This window comes from Bufo gargarizans, chromosome 1 (assembly GCF_014858855.1).
Source record: "Bufo gargarizans isolate SCDJY-AF-19 chromosome 1, ASM1485885v1, whole genome shotgun sequence".
Lineage (NCBI taxonomy): Eukaryota > Metazoa > Chordata > Amphibia > Anura > Bufonidae > Bufo > Bufo gargarizans.
Genome location: NC_058080.1, coordinates 523206298 through 523225801, shown reverse-complemented (window position 1 = coordinate 523225801; position 19504 = coordinate 523206298).

Below are 19504 nucleotides of genomic sequence, written 5' to 3'. Positions count from 1 at the left end.
TTTTGGGACTTCAACTTTTGGGGGTCTAATCCTTTACAATGCATTCCAATACTTGTATTGGAATGCATTGGCTGTATGAGTAATACTGTGTGTATTACTCATACAGCTTCCGGCCTGTGAGTTCCAGGGGGCTGGATCTCACAGGCTCGTCACAGGAAGGCAGCGCCGATGCCTTAAGGAAGGCATTGCGCTGCTTTCCATGCCATTGGGTCCCCCCTACAGCCCCACGGGGACACGATGGCTCCGCCGTTCCCTGCACCATGTATAAGCCGCAAAACACAGGTATGAATTGACCTGCGGTTTGCGGCGATCACCGACACGGGGGGTCACGGGACCCCTCCGTGCATTGACCCAAGGTGCCTGCTCAATGATTTGAGCAGGCACCTTGTTCCGATCACCGCCCGCCGGTGATCGGAAATACACATGAAGTACCGGTACGTCATGTGTCCTTAAGTACCGGGACAACATGCCGTACCGGTGCGTCATGTGTCCGGAAGAGGTTAAAAGACAGAAAGATTTGATATTATTGAGATCTACAGTACGCCATCAGAAAGCAGTGTATTTAGCAGACATTATAAAAATGGGCTTATTCACTAGAGTGTGTCTGCAAGTGAGATCTACAGTACACCATCAGAAAGCAGTGTGTTTAGCAAACATTATAAAAAGGTGCTTGTTCACTAGAGTGTGTCTGCAAGTGAGATCTACAGTACGCCATCAGAAAGCAGTGTGTTTAGCAGACCTTATAAAAAGGGGCTTATTCTGGGGAAATTAACCTAATTTGTGCCATATCTGTGTATGTGTTCAATCCGCAACCGTTATATTCATTACTCCAGCAGATAATTATTTATGTTTGGGGAAATTTTTAACTAGTTTTGGGCAAATCTGTGTGAGCATTTAGGCCGCAACCGTATATACAGTATTGCAGCAGAGAATTATTTGTATTTGGGACACATTTAACTACTTTTGGGCGCATCTGTGTGTGTGTTCAATCCACAAACATTATATACAGTATTCCAGCAGAGAATACATTTTATTTGGGACACATTTAACTAGTTTTAGGCACATCTGTGTGTGCTTTTAGGCCGCAACCATAATATACAGTATTCCAGCAGAAAATTATTAGTATTTGAGACATTTACCTACTTTTGGGCACATCTGTGTGTGCGTTCAATCCACAAACGTTGTAAACAGTATTCCAGCAGATAATTATTTGTATTTGTTTCGCATTTAACAACTTTTGGGCACATCTGTGTGTGTTTAGGCCGCAAGCATATATACAGTATTTAAGCAGAGAATTATTTGTATTTGGGACAAATTTAACTAGTTTGGGGCACATCTGTGTGTGCGTTCAATCCACAAACGTTATACAGTATTTCAGCAGATAATTATTTAGCTGGGTGCAAATTTAAATAAGTCGTCCAACATCTATTAAATAAACCTTTTAATTTGAAGAAGACAAGCACTAAGGGACGGGGAAACTGCCCCGGAAAGCAGTACAGACGAGGAGGGATCTGCAGCACTGCAACAAGCTGTAAGAGGCAGTGGTGTGGCAAAAGAGAGAAAAGTTGGCCCACACCAAACAGGCCCGCAACCGTTACACGGAGCACCCACATGCGTAAATCTCCTCTTGCCAAGGTATAGGCATTGCGCAGTATGGCTTCTTTTTTTTTTGCGGAAAGAGCAGACGACAAAAGAGTGGCAGTTTGCAACCTGTGCCGTAACAAAATGAGCCAGGACGCAAACACCAGCAAGCTCATCACCACCAGCATGATCCGCCACATGGCATCCAAGCACCCTAATCAGTGGGCCGAACGCCTGGGCCCACAATCTGGGTCTGCAGGCCACCCCACTGCCTCCTCTTCCCCTGTGTTACGCACTGCTGGCCAATCCTGTGTCGAAGGTGCATGGCCGGATGCCCCTTGCCGTTCACCTGGGCCTTTGCATGCACCATCAGCAACTACATCCACTTCCCTGTCCCAGCGCAGCGTCCAATTGTCCTTACCACAGGCATTTGAACGCAAGTAGAAATACCCACCCACCCTCCCACTGTCCATAGCACTAAATGCGCAACTTTCAAAATTGCTGGCCCTTGAAATGTTGCCATATATATGTGGCCGTCCTTCGGTACGCAGTCCCCAGCCGCCACTATTTTTCACGGTGTGCCATGCCTGCCTTAAAGAGTCTTAAAAGCGTAGACTGAGTCTTGCATTTGAGAGTTGGAAGTTTTTACCGCACTGCAAGTAAAGGACTCACTGTTGTTAAGAGCTGGACTTTTCACTGATTCTTTTCAATTTCTAAGAAACAGTCGTGTCCAGGCTGATATCCGAGCTCACAACAGATGCAACAGGTGAGAGCTGCATCTACTTATCTGTCTTCTTATCTGTAAAAAGGCTGATGCTATGCGATTTTGAGCAATTTGACCAAAACAAATGGCAAAATGTTCACATTTGTTAAAATCTGAATTTTTGGGGAAATTTGTGATAAACTTGATTAGTTTAGAATCAATTCCCTCATGTCTAATGTTAGTATATAATAGATGCTATTTAAAAAGTGAAATCTCTGCAGATTTATTCCTTAGGAGAATACAATGAAGATTATTATTTGCAGCTCAATTTTCCTTCCATGCTGATGCTTCACTGCAATATATAAACACCCAGTATTATGTAAAGTGCACCGTTAAGTAGAAGGAGCATTTTGATAATACAGAAAGTGAATGGGAATGTTTACATTTTTACTTTTACACCTGGCTACAAGCTGCTTTTTAGGTAGTTGACAAATGTATTACAGGTTATATATAGACTCATTAAATAGACAATTGCTTCATAGTAAATCATATTCATTCCTGATGGAAAGAAATCAATCCCATCCTGCGGAATTTATTCTTTGTGGGCTTCTTTACCACTCAAAATTTGATGTTCCTCTATTTTATCTGTTTACTTTCACATACCTACTGTCACTGATTGGAAATCTCACCATAATTGTAACAATTTCATTGTCTTCCAGTCTTCAAAGCCCGATGTACTTTTTTCTGACCAATCTTTCAATCCTTGATATTTGCTGCATTTCAACCACAGTACCTAAGATGCTATATAACTTTGTTTTAGGCTCATATACTATCACATTTTATGAGTGTGCTATTCAACTATATCTTTTTACTTGGATTGAGATTACAGAACTTCTGCTTCTGACCTACATGGCATTTGATCGGTATATTGCAATCTGCAAACCACTGCATTATACCCTTATTATAACTCAAAGAGTTTGTTTCCAGGCAGTCATTACTGTTTGGACTGTAGGGGCTTTCAGTTCAGGGGTTCATACATCAGCAACGTTCAGTTTATCTTTCTGTGTCAAACAAGAGATTAACCATTTCTTCTGTGAGATACCGCCATTGTTAAAATTATCATGCACAGACACTACTCTTAATGAAATGCTTACTCTTGTAACAGATGTTTTCTTAGGAATTATGTGCTTTGTTTTCATTTCAGTTTCATATTTTTTTATCCTTTCCAGCATTGCACATATCCACTCAGCTGAAGGGAAGAAGAAAGCCGCTTCTACGTGCACATCCCATATTATGGTTGTCCTTATTTTCTATGGAACATTATTTATTGCCTATGTCAAGCCACAGTCTGAGATTTTTTCCAACCAAGATAAAATTCTTTCTGTTATGTATGCTGTATTTGTCCCTTTACTTAATCCTCTCATATACACTCTTAGGAACAAGGATATGACCCAAGCAATACTCAAGCTAGTCAATAAAATAACACTATCCGCTATGTAATTTAGTTTGAATTCTAGAAAACAATACTGTGTTTCTTTATAGAATTCTTTTATACCTTTACAATAATGTGGTAAATGTTCTTCACATAGATAAGGGAGAACCTTCAGACAACAACCATTGACATAGCCAGAATTCTTTCAAGGGTTGCGGGGAAAATGCTTGAAAAAAACAATAATTGTGAAGCTTTGGCCACATTTAGTGCTTTGTGCACATTGCTCGTCCCCCAATGAACTCCTCTTTCAGTAGGTTAAACTGAGGACAAGGCTGCAGGTGATGGGGAAAAAAGGTTCTGGGATTCATTTCTCCCTAAAGAACGGCAGTCACATCCTCTGTTCAGCTACGTCTTCCGTACTACAGTCTGCCCTAGCATTGCTGTGCCTGGAGAGAACAATTACAGTACTACTAGCCAGCAATTGTTCTCCACGAGTGTTAAGATAGGTTGGACAAACAGAAGATATAGCTGCTGGTTTTCGGGGAGAAAGGCTGCAGCATCCTCTGCTGAGCAGTGTCTACTATACTATACATAGTCTCTAAATAATATAGTCATACAGTGATACATAGCATATAAAACAATATACAAGGGTCAACTAATACCAGCAGACCATGACCACATATTATCATAAAATATAGACTATAGCAAGACTAATAGTACCACCATACGAGACATATAATGGTAGATACCAGTTTAACACAGGTGCTATGCTGACTATATAGGTAAATATATTACTCTTAAATTCAATATCTCACAGGTGACATTTTAGCTGGTTGGAGTGGTTGTCTTTATCTTTTTTCTCTATATGATGCAGAACACGGGGACAACGGCAGTTCATCAAATCATCATCATCAATCAAAGTTTTAGGAGTTTCCATCCCACACATACCTACCCTCTACACAAACATCCAGTCCTGAAGCCTCTTTAAAAGCATCATATTGCTAAATGGATACTGAAGAGAAATGTGACTCCATCTTGTCTTCTCTAAATATGTACAGAATTGTTATAACATCTCACCCACGTGCTGTTTCACATTCCCCCGCTGTGAGTTAGGTTCACTTATCTGTCTCAGGACAGATTTGGGGAATATCCTAGAACTAGAACAAACGTTCTTGCCTTATTTAGGGTCATTCGGCACAACTGCGTACATTCTTATAGTGAGTGATTAAAACCTATTATTTCTGCTTACTGCACGTTCACATACCATAAAAGGATGTTCCGGTAGCATTTGTATGAGCACTAATGTTTATCTTTATGATTGGTTTAAACGCTGTTGTTATACAAACTTTTCTACTGCCCATATAAGGCCACGCTATGGCACAATAAAATTAGAGTGTTTCTCAGTGATACCCTTGTGTGTGTCTGTTATTGCCAACTGAGAAACATCTCTCCTGACGTTAGTGTCTCAAACCAAGGTTGTCATAGAGGTCCAGAAAGGTCCAAATTCTTTCAGATACTACACCAGACAGTAGTAATCAAAATACAGCATGAATCCAACTCACCCTGTATGCAGTCCACTCCTCTAGTACAGTGGAAGCTCTCGGACTTCGGGTTCAATTCCACAACCTTTTTCACAGCCCACTAGTTACAAGAAAAGACCTTCTCTTTTAACATCATATGCTGCTTCCATGTTTAAATGAGGTAATTAAAACATGATTTCTGATTTGAAAGAAGTCATCTTGCACAAGTATCTAAACCCAACAACTGCAACCTATTAGTTGGCACCTGTTCAGACCTATGCACAAAGCTGTTATGGTAAGTCCCATAGAAATGAATGGGAAGCACACCACTATTCCAATAATAGCTATCGGTCTGTGAAGGTTCTCATTTATCCAGGTCATGGTATATCTGTAAAGAATAAATCAAGGCAACTGGACGTACTGTAGATTTCTTGAAAACGTTTCACTTGTTTTTCCAATGAGCTTTCTCAATTTTGAGTGACTGTACAAGAGTTCTCTGGGAATAAATATGTAACTGAATCAACATCTGGTAATTATACCCAGCATGGGATCAGAGGTCATTATACCCAGCATGGGCTCAAAGGTGTTGATTCCATTATCCTAATTGGAGTCAGTAGGTGATAATGACCTCCCAGAAAAAGGTATTTAGACAGCATTGTATGTGGCAGACAATAGATGTCTAACCCCCCCCCTCCCCCGCCTCTATTCAAGCTTGGCTTCTCCATTTTTACGTAGATGGTGTCACAACCAGACAGCTGAGAAGCTCTGACAGAGGCCTTTCAGAACCTCCTCTTTGAGTTTCTGTGTTGTGGTATTCAGCTCCTCCTCTCCTTAGCCTCTCTCAGCTGTCATGTGTTGGACTAATTGCTTCCCTTTAAATTCTTCCCCAGAAGGCTTTTCTGGGCGGCTTATATTTCTTCCTGGAGTATGTGTGCATGCCCATCTGGTTCTCCTCTCCTCTACAAAGTTAAGTGTTAAACTGTTATCTGTTATTTTCTGTTTGCTGGATCCCAGGTGACCCTGACTCCCTCCGTGTCTGGTGTAGGGAGCCGGTGGTCGTGTCCCCTCACTATTGTAGGGTGCTCAGGGGTTATATAGTCAAGGTACGTGGATATGCATACCTTCACCATTCGGATCTATGCATAGGCTAAGCAGCCAGGGAAAGTGCCAGGTCTTCTACAGGGGTCTCCCTTTTGTTCCTTAGCTGTTGGATCCAGCGAGTCATTTATGCATGTTGTTTTGCCTTGTTACCTGTACACATTCCGTGACATTATAAGCCGCCAAAACCGTCTTAAGCATGGATCCGGTTTCACTTTTGGCTGAACGCTTCCAGGGTCTTTCATTGGAGGTAGCTGACCTCCGTAAGACTTTTTCTCAGCTTCAAGTGACCGGTTCAGCTTGCGTTCATGGAGCTTGTTCTGAGCCTAAGATCTCGCTCCCGGATACGTTCTCCGGGGGTAGTGAGAATTTTGTGTGTTTTAGAGAGGCTTGCAAACTCCATTTTCGCCTTCTTCCCCTTTCCTCTGGAGATGAGGAACGGAGGGTGGGGATCATTATATCGCTGCTCAGAGGTAACGCTCAGTCCTGGGCCTTTTCGCTGCCGGAGGGGGCACGGCCTCTCCGTTCAGTGGATGAATTCTTTTTAGCCCTGGGTCAGATATATGATGATCCGGATCGTATTGCTCTGGCGGAGTCTAGACTACGTCTCTTATGCCAGGGTAAACAATCCGCAGAAATATACTGCTCAGAATTTCGGAGATGGGCAGCTGATACTGGTTGGAATGATGCTGCACTCCGAAGTCAATTTTGCCATGGTCTTTCAGAGGGATTGAAAGATGCATTTGCCTTTCATGAAAGGCCTATTTCTTTGGACTCTGCTATGTCTCAGGCCGTTCGTATTGACAGGCGTCTTAGAGAGAGAGGAGAGATCTCTCCTTCATGTCATACTCGGTCCCAGGACTGTGCAGCGGTCCCATTCTGTGCGCAGGGGTCTCAGTCGCTGTCAGCCCCTTCTGAGCAGGAGCCCATGCAGCTGGGGTTGATTGCTTCTGACAATAGAAGATTCAGCCCGCATGGGACGGTTTGTTTTTGTTGTGGAGGTATTAATCATTTGGCAAATATTTGTCCCTCTAGGAGATTCAAGGCAGTTCTCTGGGTATAATAAAGAAACAAAGAGGAAAAAATCTTTGAAAAATGTTCCGTCTGTTACTATTGGCAGGGTTGAGGCGGAAATTGAAGGTTTTCCGTTTGCTTGTAGTTCCCGTTTTGTCCTGCCGGCTAGGGTGGCGCTAGAGAGCAAGAACATTTTTTGTGAGATTTTTGTGGATAGTGGAGCAGCGGTCAATCTCATTGATAATCAATTTGCGATAACTCATGGTTTCCAGGTGTGCGCTTTGAGAAAGGATATTCCTGTTTTTGCTATCGATTCCGCTCCACTTTCTCAGAAATCATTAAAGGGCATAGTTCACAATATCCGTTTGATTGTGAGTGATGCTCATGTTGAGGATGTGTCATGTTTCGTCCTTAGCGGTTTGCCCACCCCTCTGGTGTTGGGGCTGCCCTGGCTCACTAAGCATAACCCCACCATTGATTGGCAAGCGAAGCAAATAAATGGTTGGAGTGACTTTTGCAGAGAGAATTGCCTCATGACATCTGTTTCTGAGGTTGCTACTAAGACTATACCATCTTTTCTCTCTGAATTTTCGGATGTCTTCTCTGAGAGTGGAGTTCAGGATTTGCCCCCGCACAGGGAGTACGATTGCCCTATTAATCTCATCCCAGATGCCAAGCTGCCTAAATCTCGTTTATACAATCTTTCCCAACCTGAGAGGATCGCTATGCGTGCTTATATCTCTGAGAGTCTGAGAAAGGGACACATACGACCCTCGAAGTCACCTGTTGCCGCTGGTTTTTTCTTTGTTAAGAAAAAAGATGGTTCTTTAAGACCTTGTCTGGATTTCAGGGAGCTGAACAATATCACAATTCGTGACCCTTATCCGCTTCCTCTGATCCCGGACCTATTTAACCAGGTTGTTGGGGCTAAAGTCTTTTCCAAATTAGATTTAAGAGGGGCATACAACCTGGTCAGGGTCAGAGAAGGGGACGAATGGAAGACGGCCTTCAATACCCCTGAGGGCCATTTTGAAAACTTGGTTATGCCTTTTGGTTTGATGAATGCCCCAGCCGTTTTTCAGCATTTCGTGAACAGCATTTTTTATCATTTGATGGGAAAATTTGTATTGGTGTATTTGGATGACATTTTGATTTTTTCTCCCGATTTCAAAACTCATAAGGAACATTTACGTCAGGTCTTGCTCATTCTGCGGGAGAATAAATTATATGCGAAACTGGAAAAATGTGTGTTTGCGGTTCCAGAAATTCAATTTCTGGGGTTTCTTCTCTCCGCTTCTGGTTTTCGCATGGACCCCGAGAAGGTCCGCGCTGTGCTTGAGTGGGAGCTTCCTGAGAATCAAAAGGCGCTGATGCGTTTTTTGGGCTTTGCCAATTATTACAGGAAGTTCATTTTGAATTATTCTTCTATTGTTAAACCACTCACTGATATGACCAGAAAGGGGGTAGATTTTTCTTCTTGGTCAGTAGAGGCGCGTAAGGCTTTTTCTGATATCAAGGAGAGTTTTGCTTCCGCTCCCATCTTGGTGCAACCTGATGTTTCGTTACCCTTCATAGTTGAGGTTGATGCTTCTGAGGTGGGTGTGGGGGCGGTCTTGTCTCAGGGTTCCTCTCCTGCCAATTGGCGACCGTGTGCCTTTTTCTCAAGAAAACTCTCCTCCGCAGAGAGAAATTACGATGTGGGAGATAGGGAATTGTTGGCCATCAAGTTGGCTTTTGAGGAATGGCGCCATTGGCTAGAGGGAGCCAGACACCCTATTACCGTATTTACTGACCATAAAAATCTGGCCTACTTGGAGTCAGCCAAGCGTCTGAACCCGAGACAGGCCAGATGGTCGTTGTTCTTTTCTAGGTTTAATTTTGTTGTCACGTTCCGCCCTGGAGTTAAGAATGTGAAGGCAGATGCCCTGTCACGTTGTTTTCCGGGAGGCGGGAATTTTGAAGACCCGGGTCCCATTTTGGCTGAAGGTGTGGTGGTCTCTGCTCTTTTTCCTGAATTGGAGGCAGAGGTGCAGGCAGCCCAGTCAGAGGCTCCTGATCTTTGTCCTCCTGGGAGGTTGTTTGTGCCTCTCGCTTTAAGACACAAGATTTTTAAAGAACACCACGATACGGTCCTTGCTGGGCACCCGGGGGTAAGAGCCACACTGGATCTCATCGCTCGGAGATTCTGGTGGCCTGCGCTTCGTAAGTCGGTTGAGGGTTTTGTGGCAGCCTGCGAGACTTGCGCTCGTGCCAAAGTCCCTCATTCACGGCCATCAGGTCCTCTCCTTCCCTTACCCATTCCTTCCCGTCCTTGGACACATCTGTCCATGGACTTCATAACGGACCTGCCTCGTTCCTCGGGGAAGACTGTGATTCTGGTGGTGGTGGACCGTTTTAGCAAAATGGTGCATTTCATCCCTTTTCCTGGTTTGCCCAATGCTAAGACGCTGGCGCAGGCATTTGTTGATCACATTGTCAAATTGCACGGTATTCCTTCAGACATAGTCTCTGATAGGGGCACGCAGTTTGTTTCCAGATTCTGGAAGGCTTTCTGTTCTCGCTTGGGGGTTCGGTTGTCATTCTCTTCTGCTTTCCACCCGCAGTCGAATGGTCAGACAGAGCGCGTCAATCAGAATCTGGAGACATATCTGCGTTGTTTTGTGGCGGAGAATCAAGAGGATTGGTGTTCTTTTTTGTCCCTTGCTGAGTTTGCTTTAAATAACCGTCGTCAGGAGTCCTCTGATAAGTCACCATTTTTTGGTGCATATGGGTTTCATCCACAGTTTGGGACTTTCTCGGGAGAGGGGTCTTCTGGTTTACCTGATGAGGACAGATTCTCCTCGTCTTTGTCATCTATTTGGCAAAAGATTCAAGATAATCTAAAGAGCATGAGTGAGAGATATAAGCGTGTGGCTGATAAGAGACGTGTGCTTGGTCCGGACCTGAATGTTGGTGATCTGGTGTGGTTGTCTACCAAGAATATCAAATTGAAGGTTCCCTCCTGGAAGTTGGGTCCTAGGTTTATTGGGCCTTACAAAATCCTGTCTGTCATCAATCCTGTTGCATACCGTCTTGATCTTCCTCAGACTTGGAAGATCCATAATGTTTTTCATAAGTCCTTATTGAAACCTTATGTTCAACCCATTGTACCCTCGCCTTTGCCTCCTCCTCCGATTATGGTTGATGGGAATCTTGAATTTCAGGTCTCTGGGATTGTGGATTCTCGTCTTGTCCGCGGTTCTCTTCAGTACCTTGTTCACTGGGAGGGGTATGGTCCTGAGGAGAGGATGTGGGTCCCAGTGACGGACATTAAAGCCTCTCGTCTCATCAGGGCTTTCCATAGGTCCCATCCTGAGAAGGTGGGTTCTGAGTGTCCGGAGTCCACTCGTAGAGGGAGGGGTACTGTCACAACCAGACAGCTGAGAAGCTCTGACAGAGGCCTTTCAGAACCTCCTCTTTGAGTTTCTGTGTTGTGGTATTCAGCTCCTCCTCTCCTTAGCCTCTCTCAGCTGTCATGTGTTGGACTAATTGCTTCCCTTTAAATTCTTCCCCAGAAGGCTTTTCTGGGCGGCTTATATTTCTTCCTGGAGTATGTGTGCATGCCCATCTGGTTCTCCTCTCCTCTACAAAGTTAAGTGTTAAACTGTTATCTGTTATTTTCTGTTTGCTGGATCCCAGGTGACCCTGACTCCCTCCGTGTCTGGTGTAGGGAGCCGGTGGTCGTGTCCCCTCACTATTGTAGGGTGCTCAGGGGTTATATAGTCAAGGTACGTGGATATGCATACCTCCACCATTCGGATCTATGCATAGGCTAAGCAGCCAGGGAAAGTGCCAGGTCTTCTACAGGGGTCTCCCTTTTGTTCCTTAGCTGTTGGATCCAGCGAGTCATTTATGCATGTTGTTTTGCCTTGTTACCTGTACACATTCCGTGACAGATGGCCTCCTTCACACCTGGTTTGAACCAATCGGCCTCCTTATCCAAAACACATACTTGACTGTCTTCAAAGGTGTGACCTGTTCCTTTTAGATGTAAGTACACGGCTGAATCTTGACCAGAGGTTTTGGCTCTTCTATGCTGAGCCATACGCTGATGTAGTTTTTTTTTGTTTCAGAACTGTATATCGGCGAAACAAAACATCAACTACATCCTTTGGATGCCGATCCTTTGGATGCCGTCCTTTGGATGTCAATACAGTTGTATCTAGCAGGCAGTCAGGACATTTGGGGCCTGGGACAAAACATCAGTTGTTTTTAACCTAGCAACGCCCCTGCTAATAGCATTGAATTACCTGCTGTATTATACCTATACAGTGCTGTGACAATTTTTACCTCCCTCCCTGATAATTTAATATCCAAGAATGAAATCTCCAATTTAATCCACAATGTGTTTTATTTGCAAACAAGGGGCAGAAATTCCCCCCTCATTTATAAAATACATATACTCACATTGGTAGCAGCTTTTACTTGGGACATTGGCAGTACCCCAATGGGAGTGTCTGCAATCTTTGGTTTTTAATACAATGTTATGTATTGTTTTGCCATGCTATGTAATTTTTGCACTGTAAACAATTATGTAACGTATGGTTGGCATTAGGAATGAGGCTAGCCATCCCATTCCTTCCCTCTTGGTAGGAATGGACAAGTTCTGGTATCCTGCCTGGAGAGTGGAGTGTTAGCTTGGACTGTGAGGAGTGAGGAAACATGTCCTATTGCTCCGGTTTCTAGTGTCTTGGGGACCAGAGAACCAGCTCATCTATGAGACCACAACTCCAGAGATACTGCTTGAGTAGACAACTGCAGATACATTCAAATGTATCGTTTTTACAGCCAGAAGAGTGACCAGAACCACAGCTATGCTGCTGCAGGTGAAGCACTACGGTTCAGACACCCATCACTTAAGTTAACATCCAAACCAAACCAATTCAAAAGCCTGCATTACACAGTGGACACCTACAGCCACAAGTGCCAGCTTTCAGCTGTTAGCCAGATATTCACGAGAGAGACAACAGCAAGTTAGCATACCAGAGGTGCCATCCTCTGTCACTTTCCCAGGGAATTTTTGCAGTTTACAATTTATATTAATTGTACCTGTATAACTCTGATATGTACTGAACATTTTAAACTGTTGAATATTTCCTTCCTAGATATTAACTTATCAGGGAGGTATAGAAAATAGAACACCATATAGGGGAAAAAAATATCTGGAAATGCAATCCTAGACATGTGGTATTAAATATTTCATATAGAAAGTGGGTAAGATTAAGAATACATTGCAATGTGTTATTTGACAGGGAACCCAAACTGTTATATGATAGTTTAAAAACTAGAGGGCATTCTTTCACACTACTAAAAGCTAAGACTAGATAGAAAAACCTTGACTTTGGAAAATAGTAGTAGTAGTGGAGAGGTGGAAAAAGCAGGATAGTCCCAGATTGTTTATTGTTACTAATAGCAGCCAGCATTTTTCCAGAATTAACGAGATAATACTTAAATTATGTTCTGTAGTTTTATTTTCAGGATGATGACCTTACAAGGTCAAGTAGGAGTCAAGTAGTTGCTAGAAGAGTCCCCACGTTGAAAATACTATTGTCACCCAGGCTGTTTGCAGAGAAGAATAGGAGAAATAATATATGGTTACCAGTTCAAGGATCTTATAAATGTGGACATAATAAATGTAAAGTCTGTCTACATATGACTGTAACAAAAATCTGCAGTTCTTCTGTTACACAAAAGGAATATTAAATTGCTAATTATATTAACTGCACCACCACATGTCACTTATGTAGTAACATGCAGTACTTGCAACCTACAATATGCAAGTTGCACTCTTAATGCTCTGAAAATGCATGTAAGATGCCTCTTGTCAGACAGAGTGAATAAAGAATACTTTAACATTTGTATGCTTTTCTATGATGGAATTGTCTGTGAGTACTCTCATTGATGGAGTGAGGCTGCTGTATAATGTTTTACGTACTGACACATATGTTTTGTTTATGCTTATGTTGTAGTTTTACAAAGTTATTCAGAAAAAAAAAAATAAAACATACAGATCTGATGTCTCACGTTTCTTGACTTCGGAATTTCTGTTAAGCTGTCTGACTAGTATTATGCAACAGTTCAATAACGCAAAGCAGAACAAGAGTCATATTGGATCTCATCCTCTGGCTGGCCCTGTCAGCATTTCAAAAATCCCGCGCCTGTCTTCATTCTGCGCAGACGCTCTGAGAGAAGGAGGAGATCGCTGCTGGCCCTGTCAATCAACAAGAGGAGGGGGCGTTTTTTTGCAGCGGCTACAAGCAAGTAGATGCCCTACTTGCTGGTAGTGAAGCGATTTGTATATTTTAAAAGATCGTTTTTTAATGAAAAGAAGCCACAGACAAAGGTAAGATCCCCATATAGGGAATAGTCATTAAATAACGATTTTAACAAGCCCAAAAAAAAAAAAAAGGGTTTTGGGGGTGACAGAAGCCCTTTAAATATTATGATACTGTAACAACTGTAGGTAGAGACAGACAAGGGCAGTAAGCCCTAAGACCAGAACCCAGCCCGCTTTCCCTAACTACTTGCAGTACAAAACCTAGATAGCTAGACAGAAACTAATTGACGGTGCCTACACTGCTTAAAGTGTAGAGAAGGACAACAGAGATAGACAAACACAATACCAGAGTTGTAATTAAATGGGTCAAAACCAGGCAGGCTACACAGTACCAAAGGAGCGACAAAGACTGGTAAGAAACCAAGCCAGGGTCAGAAGCACAAGCAATCAAATAAAGCACAGGAACAAGAACCAATAACACAGCTAGTGGGTCCAAAGAGTATCACTGGCAATGGTGTATGGATAGGAAAGGATTTAAATTGAGCACTGGGTACCTGATAGGTCCATGACTCTGTGCTCCATTAGTCAGAAACACTAGTACACAGTAAGGCCTCTTTCACACGACCATATGGCTTTTTCAGTGTTTTGCGGTCCATTTTTCACGGATCTGTTGTTCCGTTTTTCCGTTCCATTTTTCTGTACGACAAATACAGTATACAGTAATTACATAGAAAAAATTGGGCTGGGCATAACATTTTCAATAGATGGTTCCGCAAAAACGGAACGGATACGGAAGACATACAGATGCATTTCCGTATGTGTTCAGTTTTTTTTGCGGACCCATTGACTTGACTGGAGCCACGGAACGTGATTTGCGGGCAATAATAGGACATGTTCTATCTTTCAATGGAACGGTTAAACGGAAATACGGAAACGAAATGCATACGTGAGTACATTCAGTTTTTTTGGCGGAACCATTGAAATGAATGGTTCTGTATACGGAATGCAAAAAACGGCCCGTAAACCGGAAAAAAAACGGTCGTGTGAAAGAGGCCTAATAGTGCAGCTGAGCAATCAGCCCACTGCTGATTTTCCCCAGCACACGCCCGCTACAGGTAGAAACAAAGTTTTGCATCCTATTACTAAGGATGTGGTCGCATAACCAGGGGGTGTGGCTCAGCAGTGTGACTCTCCCTGGGCGGCCGTGCCGAGGTTGAGGATCTCCCTGCTGGAGCCCAGACAGCTAAGTTTATTACAGATACAATGAAGCTTGGATTTTATTTCAAAAGTCGCAGTGCCGGATCATTAATTTGTTTGTGCAGTTAGTAATAGTATGGTAATTCCACAATAACAGAATAATAATGCTCCCCTTTGTTCCCAGTACAGTGTCCCTTTATGTCTCACACAGTAATAGTGCCCCCTTACTTCCATACATAGTACTAGTGTTTCCTTAGTGTCATCAACAAAGTATTAGTAAGGCAGAGCACATTCCTTTATACAGTAACAGTGTCCCCTATTGTGTCTGCATACTGTAAAAGTGTTCCCACTGTACTAGTTCTCCTTTTCCTGCATTAATATTGTCTCCTTAGTGACCCTACACAGTAATATTACACCAACAGTGGCCATGTCACGGATTTAGTAGGGGAGAACACCAAAAGACAACAAGAAGGAAGGGAAAAGACACTAGGCCTCACCACTAGGTAAGGAAAAGGGTCACCACCTATGAAACCCTGCTCCTGGCCCTAACTCCTATCCGTATGGGCACCTCTCGATGGTAGAGATGCCCATACACAGGAACCTAGAAAACCTGGTGGCCCTCGGATGCCCTAATGGTAGTGACAGGGCAGAGATAATCCGATCCTTCCCTGGTGAAGGGACCAGTGTCTCGCTGAGGCCCAGTAAACAACAAAGGTGGGGGGGATACAAAATACAACAAGCGGAACACTTAACTTCTGGGGCTGATGGATGATGGATGAACAGGACTTCAACTAGAACCACACTCTAGCTCTTCCAAAAATCAAATGAAGCTATCCAGAGCAAGGAGTGATGGGTAAAGTCAGACTAAATAGGGGGAGGTAAAGGTCACATGATCCACACCTGAACAGGAGGTGTGGACATACAAGCAACACACAGACAAAGTGAAACCAAAACCCAAAAAGGCTGTCAGATTGCTAATCTTTCAGACCTTCTAAAACCTGTCACTGGTGTGACAGTACCCCCCCTTCTATGGATGACCTCAGGGCACCCAGGACCAACCTTATCAGGATGAGCTCTGTGGAATGCTCTCACCAGACGACTAGCATTAACATCTGTCGCTGGAACCCACATCCTCTCCTCTGGTCCATACCCTCTCCAATGAACGAGATACTGGAGGGATTTCCAGAGAACTCCGGAGTCCACAATCCTGCTGATCTGAAATTCTAAATTGCCGTATACCATGACAGGAGCGGGAAGCAAGGAGAAAGGCTCAACAAGTTCAACACATTTCTTTAACAACAATTTATGAAAAACGTTATGGATTTTCAATGCCTGAGGAAGTTCAAGATGGAAGGCTACAGGGTTAACAATGGCAGTGATCTTATATGGACCAATAAATCTTGGTCCCAACTTCCAAGAAGGTGCCTTAAGTTTAATGTTTCTTGTAGACAGAAACACAGAATCACCCACTCTCTGGTCCAGACCACTCATACATTTCCTGTCAGCCGCACGCTTATACCTTTTGCCCATCTTTGCAGGTTATTTTGGATTTTCCGCCAAATAGAAGACAAAGAAGAAAAAAATTGTCCCTCCTCAGGAATGCCAGAATTATGAGCACCAGAAAATGTACCAAACTGTGGATGGAACCCATATACTCCCAAAAACTGTGACTTATCAGTGGATTGCTGTCTACGGTTATTTATAGCAAACTCAGCTAATGACAAAAATGAAGACCTCTCTTCCTGATTCTCTGAAACAAAACATCTCAAGTAAGTCTCCAGATCCTGATTAGTGCGCTCCGTCTGTCCGTTTGACTGAGGATGAAAAACCGGTGTGACAGACTTCCTCACAGTAAAAGGGCCCAACTATTGCCCCACACAGTTAAATTGATCCCATAGTGGCCCTCCCACACAGATTAAGTGGCCATGTTATGCCTCTCATATAGTTATTGCCCCTTTTGTGCCCCTGACACAGTTAAAGTGCCCCTACACAGTTAAAGTACCCGCTTAATGCTCCTCACATGCATAAAGTGCCAATCATTCCTCTACACAGTTAAAATGACCCCTTGGTTTCCACGTAGTTAAAGGGCCCCTTTAGTGCCTGTACACAGCTAAATTGCCCACCTCAGGGCCCCCATGCAATTAAAGTTTTCCCTTATTGCCCACACACTAAAAATATGCTGCCTTAGTTCCCTACACACAAATAAATTGTCTTGACACAGTAAAAGTGCCCCCTCTAAAAACAAATACTCACCTAACCGCATTCCCATAATACACAGAGCAGCTAAGGCAAAAGGCCACTTCTGGGTTTAATTTTGCTCTATTTAATGCCTCAGCACAGGAGGACAAAATTGCATTACTGCATATTTCATGTCAGATACAGATCCGGAAGCCTCATAGGCTGCAGGCATTACAGGGCACTGAATAATGTGGGCAGCATGGTGGCTCAATGGTTAGCATTGTTGCCTTGCTGTGCTGGGTTCCTGGCTTTGAATCTGACCAAGGAAAACATCTGCATGGAGTTTGTATGTTCTCCTCGTGTTTACGTGGTTTTTCTCTGAGTATTCCGGTTTCCTCCCACAAACTAAAGACATACTGATAGGGAACTTTGATTGTGAGCCTCATTGGGTACAGCTTGATGCTAATGTCTGTAAATCGCTGCTGAATGTGTCAGCGCAATTTAAGTGAGTATAAAAAATAAATACAATTGAATGGTTAGTAATGTAAAAAGGGGCAGTTTTAACCACGTAAACCGTCCATTGTGAATGTACCTGATAACAACTACCTATTTTCCACATACTAGTTTAAGGCTAGGTCTACACGACAACATTTGTTGCGCAACATTTTGTCGCACCATTATCTATGGTGTTGCACTGCGACATGCGACATGCGACATGCTGCGACTGTGGCACAACACAACTGTGAAACAGATTTTTCTACGATTGTTGTATCGCAGTCGCAGCATGTCGCATGTCACAGTGCGACACCATAGACTATCATTATAAATATTGTCACGTGAGATTGGTGCGACTTCAATGTTGCAGTGTAGTTGTGCCCTATGTGTCGCGCGACAAATGTTGTCGTGTAGACCTAGCTTAAGGCTACAGAAGCTTGATTTGGTGATAAACCAGCTTAGATAATCATTCAGGAAAAGTCAGAGAGGGGCATTCTGCTGCTATGTTCTGTGATACATAGAATCTACAGATGGTGCACACCTTAATAAATTAACTACATTCTCTAGCAGTCTTTGCTACTACACTGAAATCTAAAGTAGCTATGGGCTGCCATAGATTTGTCTCCTTTTCCACCATAACAAGAACACTGGCATAAAAGAAAATAAGCCGGGCCCACTGGCCCTCCCCTTTTTGTTGTCCTCCTTTCAGAAAGTAGTGAAGGTGGCCACTTGCACTTGGATTTAGGTGTAATAAATTTGATCTGGATTAAAAGTGTCCCTATTACCCTAAAATGTAATGTATGACAATCTAGTACTCCGAGTACTGTATCCAACTCCATTCAAGCTGTTTAAGACAACATTATACATTTCAAAGTAAGAGCAACATATAAGCAGATGTTTGCAAGCGGTAACATATATATATATATATATATATATATATATATATATATATATATATATACACATATTTGTCCTAGTATGTAAGCAGGATGGTTTCCTCCATTTGCAGAACTTCTTATGGGGATGAGGGGACAGTGCCTCACTGCACACTACATCGCTCTACAAAAGATGGTGATGATGCAATTGCATATACATTATACCATTGTGGCTAAGCAGCCTGAGATGAATGCTCACTAATATGTAGTATATGCAAGTGCCAGAGAGTAATGTGTAGCGAGGCTTGTGAGGCCCCACTCCCTCACCTTCCTAGGGAGCACCTCAACTGGAAGACAACCAGTCCGATTCACTCACATTCTAGGGCCGGTTTCTGGCACCCATTTTAAATCATTTCTGGAGAACCTCTTTGATTAAAAAAAATATGTGGTATTTGACTCCTGTCCAATACCTAGATAACAAAATATGGTAGTCATAACGTGGGTTGTAGGCCCATACATTCAAGTAGAAGAAGTGGAACAGCACTCTCACTATTGATATAAAACCAATCCACTTTCTTGACTTAATCAAAATATAGGCAGATGAGACACCTTTTGGCGATACAGCCTTTTCCAAACAAGTAACCCCCAGCTAAAACCTATCACTCTGTCAATTAATTACATCTTACTAATTATCTCTCTCTCTCTATCTATCTATATTTTTAAATCAACATAAAAATAGTGCTCACTATTTTTATGTTGATTATCCGCATGCTATTAATACCTCTTATATGCATTTTAATCATATGTTATTTCCTTGCACTAAGATCATGTATTGCACTGGGGGTCTGTGATATCTTCACATGTGCCCGCCCCTCTGATCCACCCATTGTATATCTACTTTTATTCATCTCTACCATCTATTATCTCATATTTACCTATGGTTTTAGGGAGTGGCGCTTAGCACCTTTTACCACTTTATAGATCTCCACCGTGGGTGTGGATGAGACCCCTCACCACACAGTGACCGATGCCTTATGTCTTTAAGTACTTTTGATCTTATGGAGACCAGCTACAAAAAACACTGTGGAGCCTCAT